Genomic DNA, 19957 nt, shown 5'->3' on the forward strand with positions numbered 1-19957 from the left:
AGATCAAAATTTTTTAATAATCTAGGCTGATGGCCAGGCTCAGTGGCTCACACCTGTAATCCCGGCACTTTGGGATGCCGAGGCAGGTGGATCACTTGAGCTCAGGAGTTCAAGACCAGCCTGGGCAACATGGCGAAACCCCGTCTCTATTTTAAAAAGTTGGCCGGGCGCAGTGGCTCACGCCTGTAATCCCAGCACTTTGGGAGGCTGAGGCGGGTGGATCACCTGAGGTCCGGAGTTCGAGACCAGCCTGACCAACATGGAGAAAACCCATCTCTACAAAAAATACAAAATTAGTTGGGCATGGTGGGGCATGCCTGTAATCCCAGCTACTAGGAAGGCTGAGGCAGGAGAATCACTTGAATCCGGGAGGTGGAGGTTGCAGTGAACCCAGATCACACCATTGCACTACAGCCTGGGCAACAAGGGCAAGACTCCCTCTAAAAAAAAAAACAAAACACACACACACACACACATACACAACGACAACAATTAGCTGGGTGTGATGGCACGCACCTATAGTCCCAGTTACTTGGGAGGCTGAGGCAGGAGAATCACTTGAACCCAGCCAAGACGAGGAGGTTGCAACAGAGGTTGCAGTGTGCCGAAATCAGGCCAGTGCACTCCTACCTGGGCAACAGAGCAAGACTCTGCCTCAAAAAAAAAAAAAAAAAAAAAAATCTTGGCTGGGTGCGTTGGCTCATACCAGCACTTTGGGAAGTTGAGGCAGGTGAATTGCTTGAGCCCAGGAGTTCAAGACCAGCCTGGGCAATATGGCGAAACCCCATCTCTACAAAAACTAAAAAAGTAGCTGGAGATAATGGCGTGCACCTGTACTCCCAGCTGCTCAGGAGACTCAGGTTGGAGGACCACTGGAACCTGGGAGGTCGAGGCTGCAGTGAGCTGAGATCACGCCACTGCACTCCAGCCTGGGCAACAGAGTAAGGCCCTGTCTCAAAATAAATGAATAAATAAAATAATAATAATCTATGTGGGGTAGCAGGACAACAGACAGAGGGATAGAATGGATGAGGAGCATATAGGTACATGTGGGTCTGCTTCATATTTTAGTTCTAGCCCCGGGTGGTAGTTTGTGAGTGTTTCTTATATTATTTTGAAATAAATAAATAATTAAACAAAAAGAAGCACAAAGATGGGCCAGGCCTGGATCAGTAAAAAGAGAGTGTTATAGACCAAAGACTATGGTTAATCCAATGTACCTGAGGTTTTAAAAAAAGTAAATTACTCATGAAGATGATTAATAATAAATTAATACCATTATATTCATGGCAAAAATATGTATGAGGGGGAGAGCGCATGACAGGTTATACAAAAAGGCAAAAGTACGCATCTTGGGAAGAATGCCACTCGCCTTGTGTGTGACTTTCTCCCTGTGCATGCCGTGGTGCAGGCTGAACGAAGGTACAGACTGCATGAAAAAGTGATAGGCTCTTCCCTCTTTCATTCTGTTTCAGCCATGCAGGGAAAGGTCTGTCCCATGGGGTATCGCAGTGGAAGACAGATGGCCGCAGACCACACCCTGACAACCTGCCCAGAGGAGTCTCCCATCAGGTCCTCTGGCCACCCTGATTGGATCAAAGCATCATTTTTTGCTCCATCCCTGTCCCAGTGCCCCTCTGCAACACACAGCCTGGCTCATTCATGTTCAGCTATTCTGCTAGACAGGCATGAACAAACGAATGGCACTTTCTTTGGCACCTTTCTGTGCCTCCGTAACTCCCCACTGTCCTTATGTCACCTACATGCCAGTTACCCAGGCTCCCTGTCTCCTCTTGCAGAATCTCAACGAGTCCCAAAGTGACTGGACAGTATATCTCACTTCAGACTTTCCTGTCCACATCAAAGCTTATCTCTCTGCGCTTCACTCTCTCGAGACACTTCACTCTAAGACCTGCTAATCATAACGCCAGAGATTTTTCCACAGTGATGCTGATGGAGTTCTTATTTGGATAACTTCCTCATATGGTTTATGTACATTTTAACAGAGAATATCTGGATAGCTAACACCTCAAACCAAATAAATAACTCCAGAGGTGGGAGTTCTATGGTTCTATGGGAGTTAAAAATCACCAAATGTCAGAGTGAGAAGGGGTCCTGGAGATGTTCTAGTGCCCCTCTCCCAATTGACAGATGAAGTACCCAGATTCAGAAAAGTTATTTGCCTGAGGTCACCCAGTGTATTAGGATAGGCAGCACAACCCAACTACCATTCCTTTATTTAGTCAATCAGTTGCTCAGTCAACAAATCCTTATTGAGCATTTGTGGGTCTTTTTGTTTTTGTTTTGTGTTGTTGGAGACAGGGTCTTGCTCTGTTGCCCAGGCTAGAGTACAGTGGCATAATCATGGCTCACTGCAACCTCTACCTCCCAAACTCAGGTGATCCTCCTACCTCAGCGTCCTGAGTAGCTCGGGCCACAGATGCACACTACTATGCCAGGCTTTTTTTTTTTTTTCTGTAGAGACAGGGTCTTGCTATGTTGCGCAGGGTGGTCTTGACTGCCTGGCCTCAAGCAATTCTCCTGCATCAGCCTCCCAAAGTGCTGGGATTACAGGCATAAGCCACCGCCCCTTGTCCTTATTGAGCATTTGTTATTGTTATTGTTATTTTATGTCAGGCACTAACTGGGCAAGGGATCACAAATACAAACAAGACAGAATCTCTGTCCCCAAGTAGTCCCCGGTCTAGTGGGTGAGGACAGCCTTGTGTGGAAAGATAATTGCAATACAGTGGGTCAGAGATTTAGCAGGAGTATCATATGAAGCCGGGGCACATGGAGGAGGGAGAGAGAAATGCTGAGGCGGCTGTGGAAGATTTGCAGAGGAGTCTTCTGACTGTGTCTAGGGTTTGTCTCTACACCATGTGGTCTTGATAATTCTCACTGAGGTGGGGAACTGGGCATGAGGTAGTTTCAGGGACAGTGTATCCCTAAAACCTATCTCTGGATACAGACACTGCTCTCCACCAGCTTGTCTCAGTTTCTGTTCACTGTCACATTGTACACAGGCTGCCTCCCCAGCCTTAGGAAGCTTCACTGCAACTGTTAGTATTCATGGCCTGCCCAAAACCAATTCTCCCTGCTCTCCTTTGTTAACAGGGTGATTGATTGGGATGGCAATGTGCCATGAGTGCCCCAAGTAATGAGTCATGATTTGCCCAACTCAGTCATGACAAATCTGTTCCCCGATTTCTCGGCCTCCCTTGCATCTAGGAGTAGCCCTGTGATCCAGCCATGACCCAAATGGAAGTCTGGAGAAGACTGGGCAGAAGAGATATGGCTGGCATGGCCCTTTTGCCCTTCTTCCTATTTTGGAGATAGGTGAAATGTCTAGAGCTGGGCAGCATCTTGTGGCCATGAGATGAAGGCAGAAAGACAGACGCCTACAGGTTAAGGAAAGGAGAGTGGAAAGGGAGAGCCTGGCTTTATGACAGCATCATGGAGCTTTTGCACCATCCTGGAACTGCCACCCCTAGACTTCTCATAATGTGGATAAAAATACCTATTTGCTTAAGCCACTGTTTGTAAGGCTTGCTGTTATGGAAGCCAGATTCATTTCTAATGGAGACACCTTCTGTATCTTCAGGGTCCTAGCAGGAAACCAATGACTCACTGTCCGTGAAATAAATGAAGGGATAATTTACTATGGAAGGGATGGCATTAAAGGGAACAAACATGAGTAGTGAAGAACTTAGAAACTGGCAACAAGGGGAAGCTGCTACCCTTAGTTCTGATGGGGAGAGAGTTAAGAGTTGCTCTTGGAGCCCATTGGGAGACTACAGCAATGGGAGAGCCTGAAAAAAGCTGTGTCAGGAGTGCAGCCACTGGCGAGCATGGCACCACAGGAGCATTAATGACCAGTCTCCCCTCCCGCCTTCTGATGTCCTGCCAGGGCTCCCCATTGACCAAACCAACTGGAAGTCAGAGGGGAAAAGAAATGATGGGCACAGTGCTTCCAGGACACTGTTGAGAGAAGAGTGGAGAGTGGTCAGGTCGGGCAAGTGGGGAACACACAGCATGCCATCCAGTGCAGGTTTCTAACTCACATCCTTGCTGTGGGGTGATGCTATTGATAACAACAGATTTGCTTTGTAAGATGCCAGTGCTGGCCCCAGAACTAGAATCTTGTTCCTTCACCACCCACATGGATAATAAGGAATATGTAAGTCATCAGGTGTTCCTTATTTCACTTTGCTGCTAGAAAGTGAGATGTGAAATATTGCACACAGTTATAATAATGACCCCTAATTCACATTTTCTGGAATAACTGTCACCCTATTTTTATTTTGTGCCTCTTATTCATTTATGCTTGTTTGAATGATTCTATCGTATCTTTTTCATTTACTATAAATTGTCTCGGCCGGGCGCGGTGGCTCAAGCCTGTAATCCCAGCACTTTGGGAGGCCGAGACGGGCGGATCACGAGGTCAGGAGATCAAGACCATCCTGGCTAACACAGTGAAACCCCGTCTCTACTAAAAAATACAAAAAACTAGATGGGCGAGGTGGCAGGCGCCTGTAGTCCCAGCTACTCGGGAGGCTGAGGCAGGAGAATGGCGTAAACCTGGGAGGCAGAGCTTGCAGTGAGCTGAGATCCGGCCACTGCACTCCAGCTTGGGCGACAGAGCGACTCCGTCTCAAAAAAAAAAAAAAAAAAAATTGTATCATTATTTTTGGAAATAATTGGAGTGTAAACAGTAAATCTTAACATACTGATATCAGTTAGGATTAGGTTTGGCTGTGGTAGACAGACAGATAAAATAACTATGGTTTCAATAAAACAAAGGCCAACTCTATCTTAAGTGAATGTCTGCAGGTAGGCAGGCCTTGCCTGGCATGGTGGCTCTGCTCTGCAAAGTCCTTAGGAGTGCAATTCTCAAGGGTGCTCAACTGCCAGTTGCAATTTGGCCTTCTTCTCAATTATCTGCCACGACCAGCCAAAAGCTAAGTGGAGGACTCTTCAGCTAAGCAGAGACACTAGCCCCAGTCCTCACCCACCATCTTGACTTGGGCATTGTCACACCTGCTGCAGTAAGAGCCCTCCTTGAGGCCTAGGGACCCTCTGGAAACTTGCAACATAGGAACATTTCAGATGTGGAATAAAGTCATCCTCCCACCTTGGAGAGCAGTGTGTGATGATGAAGAGAGGCAGGGAAGTTGGGACCCCCAATTAGCCTACATGAAAGGAGGAAAATGTGGCTCATTTAGAGGTGTCTTAGTCTGTTTGCTGCTACTATAACAGAATACCACAAACTGGGTATGGTTCTAGAGACTAGGAAGTCCAAGAGCATAGTGCTGGCATCTGGTTAGGTCTTTCATGCTGTATCATCCCATGGTAGAAGTGGAAATGAGCACATGAGACAGAGGAGATGGGGCTGAACTTATCCTTTCATCAGGAAACCCTTCTCATGATGACTAACCCACTTCTGAAGGTATTAATCTATTAATGAGACCAAAGCCTTCATGATCTAATCACCTCTTAAAGGTCCTAGATTTTAAAACCATCACAAGGGCAATTAAATCTCAACATGAGTTTTGGAGCAGACATTCAAACCATGGCAATGAGGCAAAGACCCAGACTGAGATCCCATGGGAAGGCAAGTCTGGTATGTAATTCCCTGGGATATAACCTCCTCAGATACCTGTTGCTGAATTATACTAGAGCTAGCCCATAGGTAAAGAAAGGCAGCATGCAACAATATAAGTAGTCAATGAACAGTGTTATTGTAGTTTTAATTATAATTCGTTAATTTACCTTGCCTTGGGGTAGTGTCCTGGCCTTCCCGGGTTCATATTCAGCACTATACAGGCCTTGCTGTCTCCTCAGCCCCATCCCATGAGGGGAAAGTGTAACTTCATGGTGCAAATATCCTGGAAGTGTGTGCCCTGTCCCAAGCCCTGCTTCTTCCCAGCAAGGGGCTTTGAGTCAGCTTTAGAACAGGCCTGGCTGGAGCCTGGGTGCAGTCAAGGAGTATCTCCAGCCATCTCAGATGTTGAGTCAGCCCCAGAGTGCCTCCAGGCCCCTTCTCTACTCTTCTGGAGCTGCCCTGAGGCCAGGCTGAGCTTCTAGGGCTTCTGAGAAGACTGATCTCCCTATAGGAATCCTATTCCTACTTGTACTTGATCCTGGAGATATATCTAGAATGATTCAGAGCAGAGGAGCAGCAAAGGAGGAAGGCCCCACAGGGCCAGGACAGGGCTCAGCAACCCCCCCTCTTAGCCTTGGTGGTCAAAGTCTTGGAGTCACACTGGAGTGACCATAGAAATACTGTCTAAAACAGAATAGTTTGGGTAGTGAAAGGGGGAACCTCTAATAGTTATGCTCACATAAAAGTTATATTTTATATAATGGGTCCGTCCTAAGCAAATCCGGACACATGGCCTTTCTAAGTTTTGGGGGTGATATCCATTGGACTCCACTCTTGCTGGCCTTCTATCACTCTAGGGGTGGTGTTACACTCCAGGTTAATTTCCACCATTCTCAGCAGCCAAGTGCCCCGGCCTTCCTTCTGGTTCTGCTCCTTGGGGATATTCAGGCACACAGCCCTGCCTACTGGCCTCTGAGAATGGCCTGAAAGCTGAGCAGCCAGCCTTCCTCACCCCTGACCCTCCACCCCAGGCAGAAGCTGTACCCCCTTTCTCTTTATCCCTGCTGCCTTGCTGAGGGCTTAGTGGTGGGTTTCTACAGGGACTGGGGAGCAGTCTTCACTAGGGGTCTAAACTCCAGAGTAAGGGGAGCACGATACCAGAGTTTGAGTTTGGGGCGTTTCCTTACCATAAAGAGAAGGTGTTGGGCCACAAGAAGGGCCTACAAGCTCTAAAATCCCATGATTCTCTGATCTGGCCTGTGACGGTTAACACTGAGTGTCAACTTGGTTGGATTGAAGGATGCAATATTGATCCTGGATGTTTCTGTGAGGGTATGGTATTGCCAAAGGATATTAACATTTGAGTCAATGGGCTGGGGAAGGCAGACCCACCCTTAATCGGGTGGGCACCATCTAATCAGCTGCTGGCAAATATAAAGCAGGCAGAAAAAAGTGAAGCAGTGAGATGGGCCCAGCCTCCCAGCCTGCATCTTTCGCCCGTGCTGGATGCTTCCAGCCCTCGAACATCAGACTCCAAGTTCTTCAGTTTTGGGACTCGGATTGGCTCTCCTTGCTCCTCAGCTTGTAGACAGCCTATTGTGGGACCTTGTGATTATGGAAGTTAATACTTAATAAACTCCCTTCTCTCTATATGTGTATACATATATAACACACACATATGTATCTCTCTCCTTATTAGTCCTGTCCTCTAAAAGAACCCTGATGAATATACTACTCTGCGCAGACACTGAGTGAGGGACCTGACTTAGCCCTGCCTCAGGGAGGGTGTTAGATTTAAGATTGTACCAAAATCTGTAACCATCAAAGCAGACCTGATTCAAAAGCAGCAGGCAGAGCCCTCTGCTTAGAAAGGACCATAATTCAAGACAACTCATAATGAGTCATGCTCTTGTGTGGGGAAAAGAAAGAGACATCAGACTGTTACTGTGTCTATATAGAAAGAAGTAGACATAGTAACCGTAGTTGAAAGAACTAATAGAACACTCAAAACTCAGTTAGTTAAACAAAAAGAAGAGGGAGACAGTAAGGAGTGTACCACTCCTCAGATGCAACTTACTTTAGCACTCTATACTTCACATTTTTAAAACATTTATAGAAATCAGACTGCTATTTCTGCAGAACAACATCTTACCGGTAAAAAGAACAGCCCACATGAAGGAAAACTGAGTTGGTGGAAAGACAACAAACATAAGACGTGGGAAATAGGGAAGGTGATAACCTGGGGAAGAGGTTTTGCTTGTGTTTCACCAGGAGAAAATCAGCTTCCTGTTTACCCACTAGACATTTGAAGTTCTACAATGAACCCACGGAGACGGAAACACTGCAGTCGAGCACAATTGACTCACAAGATGAACAAAATGGAGTCTCTTATGTCTACTTCTTTCTATATAGACACAGTAACATTCTGATCTCTCTTTCTTTTCCCCACACTCTTGCTTGCTGCTTGGCCCTCTCTGCTTGCATTGCCCTTTGTAAGAAGAGTCCACACCTGAACTGGTCCTCAGGGCCTATTTTTCCGAGGTGCCTCACAGCCAATCCTGGGCCGCCTTTGCCTACAGTAAAACACCCATGTTACCCATGCCAAGACTGGGCCATGTCTCTTCCCCTTCAGCAATTTCCATCAGAATAAAGAGAAGAAAAGTAAGGATCCCAGTAGCATATTCTTCTGGGTTGCACAGACACTGGCTTCATCTACACTTCTCTGACTTTTGGTGTAGCCCAACTCTCTCTCTTACCAAATGGCCTTACTCATTAACTCTGTCAAGTGTCTACCAAAATCGTGCACTTTTTTATTGAAACCAGTGAAATTCTTCCTCTGCTGTCTTTCCACCAGCCTTTGGGCACTGCTCACTTTCTCCCCCATGCTGTTTTGTATGGATTTTAAGCCAAATGAAGAAAGGGACCTTGTCTTGATCATCTCTGAATCCCCTACCTTGATAGTCAAATAGGCTTGATAATCAAAATGTAGTTTGCATTGTAACAAGATCTCCAGGCAATTCATTAGGGTTTGAGCAGCACTGTACTAGGCCCTCAGCATAGTGCTCTTCAAGGTTTGGCCGAGCCAGGGAAGTGGGTATGGTTAAAGGCAATGCAGATGGTCAGTGGCAATGCACTGTTTTCTCTTTTGAGACAGAGCCTTGCTCTGTTGCCCAGGTTGGAGTGCAGTGGTGCACTCACGGCTCACTGCAGCCTCGACTTCCTGGGATCAAGAGATCCTCCTGTCTTGGCCTCCTAAGTAGCTGGGGCACATGCCGCCATGCCCAGCTAATTTATTTTTTATTTTTTGTAGAGACAGGGTCTCACTATGTCGCCCAGGCTGGTCTTGAACTCCTGAGCTCAAGTGATCCTCCTACCTTGGTCTCCCAAAGTGCTGGGATTATAGGCGTGAGCCTCTATGCTCAGCTGTATCAATTGTTTTTCAATATCCAATTTTGTTGCCTCTATTGGCTTTGTGTGTGTGTGTGTGTGTGTGTGTGTGTGAGAGAGAGAGAGAGAGAGAGAGAGACAGGGTCTTGATCTCTTACCTAGGCTGGAGTGCAGTAGTGCAATCATGGGTCATGGCAGCCTCAACCTCCTAGGCTCAAGCAATCCTCCTGCCTCAGCCTCCCAAGTAGCTGGGACTACAGGAATGCACCACCATGCCTAACTAGTTTATTTTTTATTTTTTGTAGACTGGGTCTTGCTGTGTTATCCAGGCTGGTCTCAAACTCCTGGCTTCAAGCAGCCCTCCCATCTCAGCCTCCTGAAGTGCTGGGATTACAAGTGTGAGTCATCACATGCAGCCTCTATTAGCTTTTTAGCTATACCTCTTTGTTTTATTTTTAGTAATTTCTCTAGGGATTATAGTATGCATCTTTAACTTGTTACAGTTTATTTCGGATCTACATTATACCATTTCACAAATAATTTAAGAAACTTACATTTTACTTCCATTTGCCCCTTCCATCTTTTGACTATTACTATTATCTATTCTACTTCCACACATGTAATAAGTCCCATAATATATCGTGATTATTTGTGTTTTTAAAAGCCAATTGTCATTCAAAATAAATTAAAATAGTCTTTTATATTTACCCACATACTTACCATTTGCAATGTTCTTCATTCCTTCTGGTAGATCTGAGCTTCCAACTGCTATCATGCTATCATTTCTCATTAGCCTGAAGAACTCCCTTTAGTATTTCTTTCTTTTCTTTTTCTTTATTTTATTTTATTTTATTTTATTTTATTTTATTTATGTTTTGCTTGCTTGTTTGTTGTGATGGAATCTCCCTATGTTGCCCAAGTTGATCTCGAACTTCTGGGCTCAAGTGATCCTCCTGCCACAGTCTTCCCAGTAGCTGGGACTACAGTTGCACCCAGCTTTTTTAGTATTTCTTGAAGTACATGTCTGTTGAAAATTATTTCCCTTAGCTGTTGTTTATCTAAAAATATCTTTATTTCTGTTTCATTTGTGAAAACTATTTTTCTTGGACAGAGAATTCTGTATTTTCTGGGTTTTCTTTTCATATATGTCATTTTATTGTCTTCTGGTTTGCATTGTTTTTAAAGAGAAGTTAGGCATCATTTTTATCATTGTAATGTTCCTTTTTTCTCTGGCTGCTTTCAAGATTTTCATTTTATCTTTGGTTCAACAACTTGACTACGATGTGTCTAGATGTGTTTTTCTTTGTATTTACCCCACTTGGGGTTTGATGACTTTTTAAAATCTGTAGGTCGGCCGCGTGCGGTGGCTCATGCTTGTAATCCCAGCACTTTGGGAGGCCAAGGTGGGCAGATCACTTGAGGTCAGGAGTTCGAGACCAGCCTTGCCAACATGGTGAAACCCTGTCTCTACTAGAGATGCAAAAATTAGCTGGACATGGTGGCGCACACCAGTAGTCCCAGCTACTTGGGAGGCTGAGACAGGAGAATCGCTAGAACGTGGGAGGCAGAGGTTGTAGTGAACTGAGATTGCACCACTGCACTCCAGCCTGGCCGACAGAATGAGACTCCGTCTCAAAAAAAAAAAAAAAAATTAGTTTAAATCTGTAGGTTGATCCTTTTCATTGCATTTTAATTTTTTTGCTATTATTTCTTCCTGTAGAAAAACAATTGGTGCTATTTGTTCTCTTTCTGAGACTGCAATTACACAAATCTTAGGACACCTGCTATTATCCCACAGGTCACTGTACTCTGGTCATTAATTTTTTTTCTCTCTTCGTATCAGTTTATATACTTTTGATTGGCTTGTCTTTAAGTTCATTGATCCTTTTTCTGTGGTGTCCAATTTGCTATTAAGCTAGTCCAATGAATTTTTAATATACGTATATATTTAGTTCTAGAATTTCCATTTGGTTCTTTTTCAGAGTTTACATTTCTTTACTAAAATAACCCTCTCTTCAACCATCATAGCTATGTTTTCCTGTGAACTTTAACATGTTTATATTAATCGTTTTAAAGCTTTTGTCTGCTAACTCCAATAACTGGATCATGTGTGGATCTGCTTCTCTATTTTCTCTTGATTATGGATCATATGTTTCTTTTTCTTTAATCTCCTGCTTCTCAAAACTGTATTCCAGAAATTTTGTATAAAAGAACAGTAGAAACGAAAATATATTTTTTTGTTTACTTCCCAGAAATTGCAATTCCTTTCCCCTGTCTGGTGGTTAGGTTGAAGCTGATCATTGGGACTCCTCGGACAGTGGAATTGAGTTAAGGCTGGATTGCAGCTTTAATCAGATTGTGTTCACTTGTAAGTAGCCCAGTCCCAAGCTTCTGCCTCCTTTTCAAGTTGTCAGTAATTGAGCTGGGTGGAGGTGGTGTACAGATTCAGATCATTTTGATTCGACTTTGAACTCGACTCCAGCAGTGTCCCAGAATCTAAGCAGGATTGTGCCATTACTCTGCTTTCCAGCCCCTTCTCCAGTGCCACTTTTGTGGCAAAGTTCAGGAATGGGGGTGGGTGGAGAACAGAGAATTATCGGCCCAAATGACCTGCTTTTATATTGGGCCTCTTCCAGACTGTCATCTGTCTTGCCAGCCCATACCGCGGTTCAGCTGATTTCTTCTTATCCTTACAAAGCCCCTGCCTATGGCATGTTTCTCCATTCACCTGTAGCCAGACTAGGCACATACTCAGGTATGGAAGCTGTGCTGACCTTCTGCTCATCTATAAAGGGCTTATTTCTTCCTGGGATTCAACTCATCAAGGCCATGCATGCACTGCTCAGTAGAAAAGTACAATTTTTATTTTTGTCTGGGTTTTTCTTGTTGATAGTATTGTAGCAAAGGCTTTTCGTATGTTTCTACATCCTAACCAGAAGCAGAGCTCTCCCAGATGTTAGAGGAGCAGGAAGGAGGTCAATGTGTCTGGAGCAGAGTGAGTGAAAACAGGAAGAAGAGATGAAGTTGGAGAGGTAACCAGGAGTCAGTTCATGCTCAATCTCACAGGCCACTGGAAAGATCGGCTTTTACTTTGTATGAGATGGGAAGTGATGGCTTTTGAGCAGAAGAATGACAGGGTCTTGTATGGGTTTTAACAGGATCACCATGGCTGCTGGGATGAAAATAGTCTGTAAGAGGCAAGGGAAACAATAGAGGGATCAGTTGTTTCAACAATCCAGGGGAGGGATGGTGGTAGCTTAGACTGGTGTGGCCATGGTGGAGTGGTGAGTCTGAGTACATTTTGAAGGCAGAGACAGCAGGGTTTGTTGACAGGTGATATGTGAAGTATAGGGAAAGAAGAGGATGACTCTAAAGTTGTGGTCTGAACAAGCAGAAGGATGGAGTTTTCTACTGAGATGGAAAGATTGAGGAGAATCAATATCTTAGTCCATTTGTGCTGCTATAATAAAATACCACAGACTGGGTCATTAATGAAGAACAAAAGTTAACTTTCTGACAGTTCTGGAGGCTGGGAAGTCTAAGATCAAGACGCTGGCACTTGGCAAGCGCCTTCTTGCTGCATCATTTTATGGAGGAAGGCGGAGGGGCAAGAGAAAACAAGAGTGGGTCAAATTTGCCCTTTATGATGGCACCAAGTCTACCCATGAGGTTGGAACCCCCATGGCCTAATCACCTCTTAAAGGTCCTACCTCATAAGACTGTTACAATGGCACTTGAATTTCATGAGCTTTGGAGCAAACATTCAAACCATAGCAAGTAGGTTTGTGGGAAGTACTCTTTATTCATCCAAGCAGAGATGTTGAGTATGTTGTATGTATGAGTCTGTAGTTCAGGGAAGAGAACTCAGCTAGGCTTATTCATTAGTTTTTCTTGTATGAGAAAGTGAATGGATATGATAAATCCCATTAGTCTGGTTTTACATCGTAATAGCTAACTTTCACTGAGTGCTTACTCTGTGCCAGGAACTGCATTCTGTTCCTACATATGTCAACCCATTCAAACCTCACAACAAATCCAAGAATTACATTCTATTACTATCATCCACAAAACAAAGGTGTTACTAGTTTGCTAGGGCTGCCATTACACAATACCACAGACTAGGTGGATTAAACAACGGAAATTAATTTTCTCCCAGTTCTGGAGGCTGGAACAAGGTCACGGGGTCAACTGGTTTGGTTTCTCCTGAGGCCTCGTTCCGTGGCTTGCAGACGGCCGCCTTCTCACTGTGTCCTCACGTGGCCGTTCCCCTGTGCATGCCCCATGAATGATTTTACTTAATCACTGATGAGATACACTGCAGTTTGTCCCATGATGGCCACCAAACATGTACTGTGTGAAGCCCCTCCCATGACAGAGGGACACAGAGGGAAGTAACACAGAGGGCAGGTTTTGGTCCATGTCTTTGGTCACAGGAAAAAAAACCCTTGTGGCAACACGTTACACCGGAGAAGCTGGAGCTCCTCCTAGGGAAGGTCACAGCCTTTCTCCAAAGCGGTTTTCTAGCAACAGCTTAATTTTTTTTTTCTTTTCTTTTTTTTTTTTACCTTTTTTGATAGAGACGGGGTCTCACTGTGTTGCCCAGGTTGGTCTCAAACTCCTGGGCTCAAATGATCCTCCTGCCTCAGCCTAGGATCATTTGCTAGGATCAAAGTGCTAGGATTACAGGCGTGTCCCACAATGCCCAGCCTACAGTCACATCTTAAGAAGGCCTTCTGGATACTCCAAAGAAAGGATTCCAGTTGTGAGATCTACAGGACCCAGCACAGGCTGTGGGAGCCCAGGGGTTTGGGGCTCCATCTCAAGCCATTCCAGTGGACAGTCCTGTGAAGAGAGAAGGTGAGCAAGGCCAAGTGGCGTCTCTGGCCTGAGGGTCATGCAGGATCCAGAGACCTTGCCCACAGCTGGACTCTGCCCTAGGGAGACCAGGTGACTCAAAGGCTAAATTGGTCCTTGAGAGTGGAATTTGGGGCCAGAGTATAGGGCAGCCCAGACTCCCTGCTTGCCCAGCAAGGCTCAGGCCCAGCTGTGGATCCTGCCACACCTACTGTCCCCTCCCACTTCTTCCAGGCATTGCCTGGCTTCTGAGGCAGAGTTCTGAGCGACAGCTCATTAGATGCAGAGAGCCAGTGGAAATCCACCCTTTAGAACAATCTGTCTGGCTTTGACTGGGAGCCAGGCTGGTCAGCAATGGCCAGAAAACAAAGGGCTCTGCAGACATGGGAGGAAAACAGCATGCAACTTTGATGGTGCACTTTAAAGGCAGGTGTAATGAATTGGGGCCAAGTTTCCCCAGACTCCCAGATCTGTCCCTCTTCCTGTCCTCTTGGAGATTTCCTTACAAGGCTCCATGCTGTTGGCATGCTCCTGCACATCTGCCCCACTGCTGTGGGGATTCTCTTGGTGTGTGTGTGTGGTGGGGAAGGAGGGGTATTACCGAAGATGTATGTGTCCAGCCTCTTATTCCTAGGCTGGGCAGCTCTCTGAAGATCCTCTGGGGCTCAGGTAGGGAGTCAATGAGCCATGGCGTCCCCTGGATATGAGGGAGGAAGGAGCGGGAGTTGAGAGGGGAGAGAGTTCAGAGGCATTAGGTCTCTGAGGCACTGGGCCTCTGCCCCTTACTTCGGGAAGGGTCCCAGAACAGTAACTTCATCTGGGCCGCAGCTACTGTCTTGTCCTGGGGACCTGCCCTGCTCTACCCTGTGGTCTGCAGTGCTGACCTGTCCTGGGCCCTGCCCTGCCCTGCCCTGTGGTCTGCAGTGCTGACCTGTCCTGGGGCCCTGCCCTGCCCTGCCCTGTGGTCTGCAGTGCCGACCTGTCCTGGGGCCCTGCCCTGCCCTGCCCTGTGGTCTGCAGTGCTGACCTGTACTGGGGCCCGGCCATGCCCTGCCCTGTGATCTGCTGTGCTGACCTGTCCTGGGGCCCTGCCCTGCCCTGCCCTGTGGTCTGCAGCTACTGTCCTGTCCTGGGGCTCTGCCCTGCCCTGTGCTACGTTCCTGCCATCTGCTTCCCACCGGACAGCTTGTAACACTGGGGTTGATTGCAGTCACTAGTGGGTGCCAGAATTAATTCATTGTTTATGTTTGCTTCTAAATGTATGAAAATAAGTGCAACATATGTGGCTATTCCAAGAGGCCTTAGGTTATTTTTATTCAGATTCCCAGGCTGGGAATGTGGGGTCTCTTTGGGCTTTCCAGAGGGCCTGGGTCATTGACAAGATGGGACCCTTTCCTTTGTAAGGACAACAGCCCATTTTCCTTCTACTTCCCCTTCTTCTTTAGAAATTCAGCCATAGATCCTGTGAGGGGATGGAGAAATGTGAGCCCAAACCCACAAAGGAAGCCTAGAAGAAAGCCCTGAGCCTTCAGAGGAATGGGTCCAGCCCGTGAGATGCTGTCTTCCCTGTGAAGGAACAGAGGTCACAGGATTGTCATATTCATTTTTACAATAATAATTTTAGAATTAAAATAAACTTTATTTTCTGCTACTTGAGTTTCTAAGTTATGCACTGGAAAAGTAGGTAGTAACTAAAAGTGGATTCAACCACAAATTTGCTGCAGCCCTGGTGGGGGATGTATCAGAGAAGTATTTAACATGTAAATCTTATCCTGTTTTTAACTAGCAATAGCTCTGAAAGACAGTGACACTGAGTGGCAGGTTCACTAGAGGTTCCGGGGGGTCAGAGAGTAGGTTCAGGCAGCTGACTGATCACACTCCTGCCACTCCTTCCCTTTTCTGGGAAAGGGAAGGGAAACTAACATTTCATAAGACTCTGTGTAGTTGGCACTATGCTTAGGACTCATACATTTGTCGTCTCGTTGAAGCCCCAATTTTTATAAATAGATGAAGAAATTGGGACTTGTAAGTTTAAGTAACTTATAAGGTACACACAGAAGGATTTCTATCTGCCTGAGGAGTCCAAATCTCACCTTTCTTTCACTCCTAGCTACTTTCCTAAAACAGCCTGTAGCAAAGGAACTTTCCCAGCAAGCACAACTGAGGGGCTATTCCCTCTAATCGCAGGCATGGCTGGGGTGAAAACCCACTGTTTCCAGACACCTCATCTTGTACAATCACTTACACAGGATGGCACATGAGGTCTAGGTTATCCTGCCTTCCATTTCACTCCATCTTCTGCTAAACTCCACACCAAGTTCTCTTTCTGAAATATCATCCTGGACTTTGGAGACACCAAAGATAAGCCAGGTTGGGCAGGTGTGGCCAGGTAAACAGGCTGCATCTAGGGACAACTGGATCAGGCTCTTGGGGTGCATGGTTGGGACTGATAAAGGATCTTCCTTGTTCCATGAATAATTAAAGGATTTGGGTGACACAAGAGCCTCTTAACGTCAAGGCAGATGCCTGCTTGTCCTCCAGAGGGAATTTATAGCACGGAATGATTAAAAATTAGTATCGGGCTCAAGCTCTCCATGTCTTTTCCCTAGGATGGCAGTTCTTCTAAAGGGAGGAAGCAGGATGAATTGTTCCATGACCCTCTGCTCAACCTCAGGTTACAGAAGGGGCTCTGTCTTCTTCCTGGGTCTTTTTTTATAGGGCAGATTTGGGAGGAGGGGTGAAATGATGGAAAAGGGTATTTTAGGGTCCTTTCCATAATTTACGTTAGAAAACTTACTCATTGGAAAGATTGAATAGTTTTCTTCTTGTAAACTCAGAGCTCTATGTACAGATATATTCCCAAATCCCAGATGTACATTTGAATAACATGGGGGAGCTTTAACAAATCCTAATGCCTGGATCTCACCCCTAGAAATCCTGATTGGTCTAGGTGAAGCATGGCCATCAGGTTTTTTTAAAATTATTTTTATTATTATTATACTTTAAGTTCTAGGGTACATGTGCACAACGTGCAGGTTTGTTACATATGTATACATGTGCCATGTTGGTGTGCTGCACCCATTAACTCATCATTTACATTAGGTATATCTCCTAATGCTATCCCTCCCCCTCCCCTCTCCCCACAATAGGCCCCTATGTGTGATGATCCCCTTCCTGTGTCCAAGTGATCTCATTGTTCAATTCCCACCTATGAGTGAGAACATGCGGTGTTTGGTTTTCTGTTCTTGCAACAGTTTGCTGAGAATGATGGTTTCCAGCTGCATCCATGTCCCTACAAAGGACACAAACTCATCCTTTTTTATGGCTGCATAGTATTCCATGGTGTATATGTGCCACATTTTCTTAATCCAGTCTGTCGCTGATGGACATTTGGGTTGATCCCAAGTCTTTGCTATTGTGAATAGTGCTGCAATAAACATACGTGTGCATGTGTCTTTACAGCAGCATGATTTGTAATCCTTTGGGTATATACCCAGTAATGGGATGGCTGGGTCAAATGGTATTTCTAATTCTAGATCCTTGAGGAATCGCCACACTGTTTTCCACAATGGTTGAACTAGTTTACAGTCCCACCAACAGTGTAAAAGTATTCCTTTTTCTCCACATCATCTCCAGCACCTGTTTTTTCCTGACTTTTTAATGATTGCCTTTCTAACTGGTGTGAGATGGTATCTCACTGTGGTTTTGATTTGCATTTCTCTGATGGAGAGTGATGATGAGCATTTTTTCATGTGTCTGTTGGCTGTATGAATGTCTTCTTTTGAGAAGTGTCTGTTCATATCCTTTGCCCACTTTTTGATGGGGTTGTTTCTTTGTTTTTTTCTTGTAAATTTGTTTGAGTTCTTTGTAGGTTCTGGATATTAGCCCTTTGTCAGATGAGTAGATTGCAAAAATTTTCTCCCATTCTGTAGGTTGCCTGCTCACTCTGATGGTAGTTTCTTTTGCTGTGCAGAAGCTCTTTAGTTTAATTAGATCCCATTTGTCAATTTTGGCTTTTGTTGCCATTGCTTTTGGTGTTTTAGACATGAAGTCCTTGCCCATGCCTATGTCCTGAATGGTATTACCTAGGTTTTCTTCTAGGGTGTTTATGGTTTTAGGTCTAATATTCAAGTCTCTAATCCATCTTGAATTAATTTTCATATAAGGAGTAAGGAAAGGATCCAGTTTCAGCTTTCTACTTATGGCTAGCCAGTTTTCCCAGCACCATTTATTAAATAGGGAATTCTTTCCCCATTTCTTGTTTTTGTCAGGTTTGTCAAAGATCAGATGGCTGTAGATGTGTGGTATTATTTCTGAGGGCTCTGTTCTGTTCCATTGGTCTATATCTCTGAGACAGAGTCTTTCTCTATTGCCCAGGCTGGAGTGCAGTGGTGTGATTTAGGCTCACTGCAACCATCGCCTCCCGGGTTCAAGTGATTCTTGTGACTCAGCCTCCCTAGTAGCTGGGATTACAGGTGTTCACCATCACACCTGGCTAATTTTTGTATTTTCAATAGAGATGGGGTTTCACCATGTTGGCCAGGTTGGTCTTGAACTGCTGGCCTCAAGTGATCTGCCCACATTGGCCTTCCAAAGTGCTAGGATTACAGGCATGAGCCACCGTGCCCAGCCAGCATCAGGATTTAAAGAAACTCCCCAGTAATTCTAATGTGCAGTCAATATGGAGAACTATTGCTTCTGAATCATCCAGAGAGCTTATTAAAACACAGATTGAGCTGGGCATGCTGGCTCACACTTGTAATCCCAGCGCTCTGGGAGGTCAAGGCAGGAGGAACACTTGAGGCCAGGAGTTTGAGACCAGCCTGAGCAACATGGCGAGACCCTGTCTCTAAACAAAAGTTAAAAATTAGCTGGGTGTGGCGGTGTGCACCTGTGGTCCCACTTACTAGAGAGGCCGAGGCAGAAGGATCATTTGAGCCCAAGAGGTAGAGGCTGCAGTGAGCTGTGATGGTACCACTGCACAGCAGCCTGGGCAACAGAGCAAGACTTTGTCTCCAGATAGATAGATAGATAGATAGATAGATAGATAGATAGATAGATAAAAACACAGATTTTTGGGTCCCACTCTCAGAGTTTCTGAGTCAGTAGGTCTGGGAGGGAGATCAATAACATGCATTTCTAACAAGTTCCAGGTGATGCTGATGCTGCTGAACCAGGGATCATGCTTTGAAAACTACCATTCTACAAAGAATCTAGGAGAATGTTATTGTTAGTAACAATAACTACTGTACTACCATTTATTGAGTATTTACTATATGTAAGGCACTTTGGTGTCAAGCATTTCACATGCATAGTCTCATTTTATTTCTATAGTCATTATATTCTATTATAGTCATCTCTCAATATCTGTGTAGAATTGGTTCTAGGGCCTCCTGTGGGTACCAATAGCCACAGGTGCTCAAGTCCCTTATATAAAATGATGTAATATTTACATTTAACTTATGCACATCCTCCCATATACTTCAGGTCATCTCTACATTTTTATAATACCTAATACAATGTAAATGCTATGTAAATAGTTGTTATATTGGATTGTTTAGAAAATAATGACAAGAAAAAAGTTTATTCATGTTCAGTACAGAAGCAATTGTTTTGTTCCTGAATATTTTTGAACTGAGGTTGGTTGAATCCACAGATGCAGAGCCTATGGATACAGAGGGCTGACTGGAATATGATTTTTAAGGTAATTTATATGCTTTTTTTTTTTGAGACACATTCTCGCTCTGTTGCCCAGGCTAGAGTACAGTGGCACGATCCCGGCTCACTGCAACCTCCACCTCCCAGGTTCTAGCGATTCTCCTGCCTCAGTCTCCCGAGTAGCTGGGATTACAGGCATGCACCACCACGCCCAGCTAATTTTCATATTTTCAGTAGAGACAGGGTTTCACCATGTTGACCAGGCTGGTCTCAAACTCCTGACCTCAAGTGATCTGCCTGCCTCGGCCTCCCAAAGTGCTGGGATTACAGGCATGAGCCACTGAGCCTGGCCAACACTGGCTTCTTAACTGAGTCACAGTGTTATCTCACTGTGGTCATAGTATTATTTCACTGTGTTATCTGTGGCCACCCAATTAAATCCCCAAGGAATCT

The sequence above is a fragment of the Macaca nemestrina genome, chromosome 7, assembly GCF_043159975.1.
Source record: "Macaca nemestrina isolate mMacNem1 chromosome 7, mMacNem.hap1, whole genome shotgun sequence".
Taxonomy (NCBI): domain Eukaryota; kingdom Metazoa; phylum Chordata; class Mammalia; order Primates; family Cercopithecidae; genus Macaca; species Macaca nemestrina.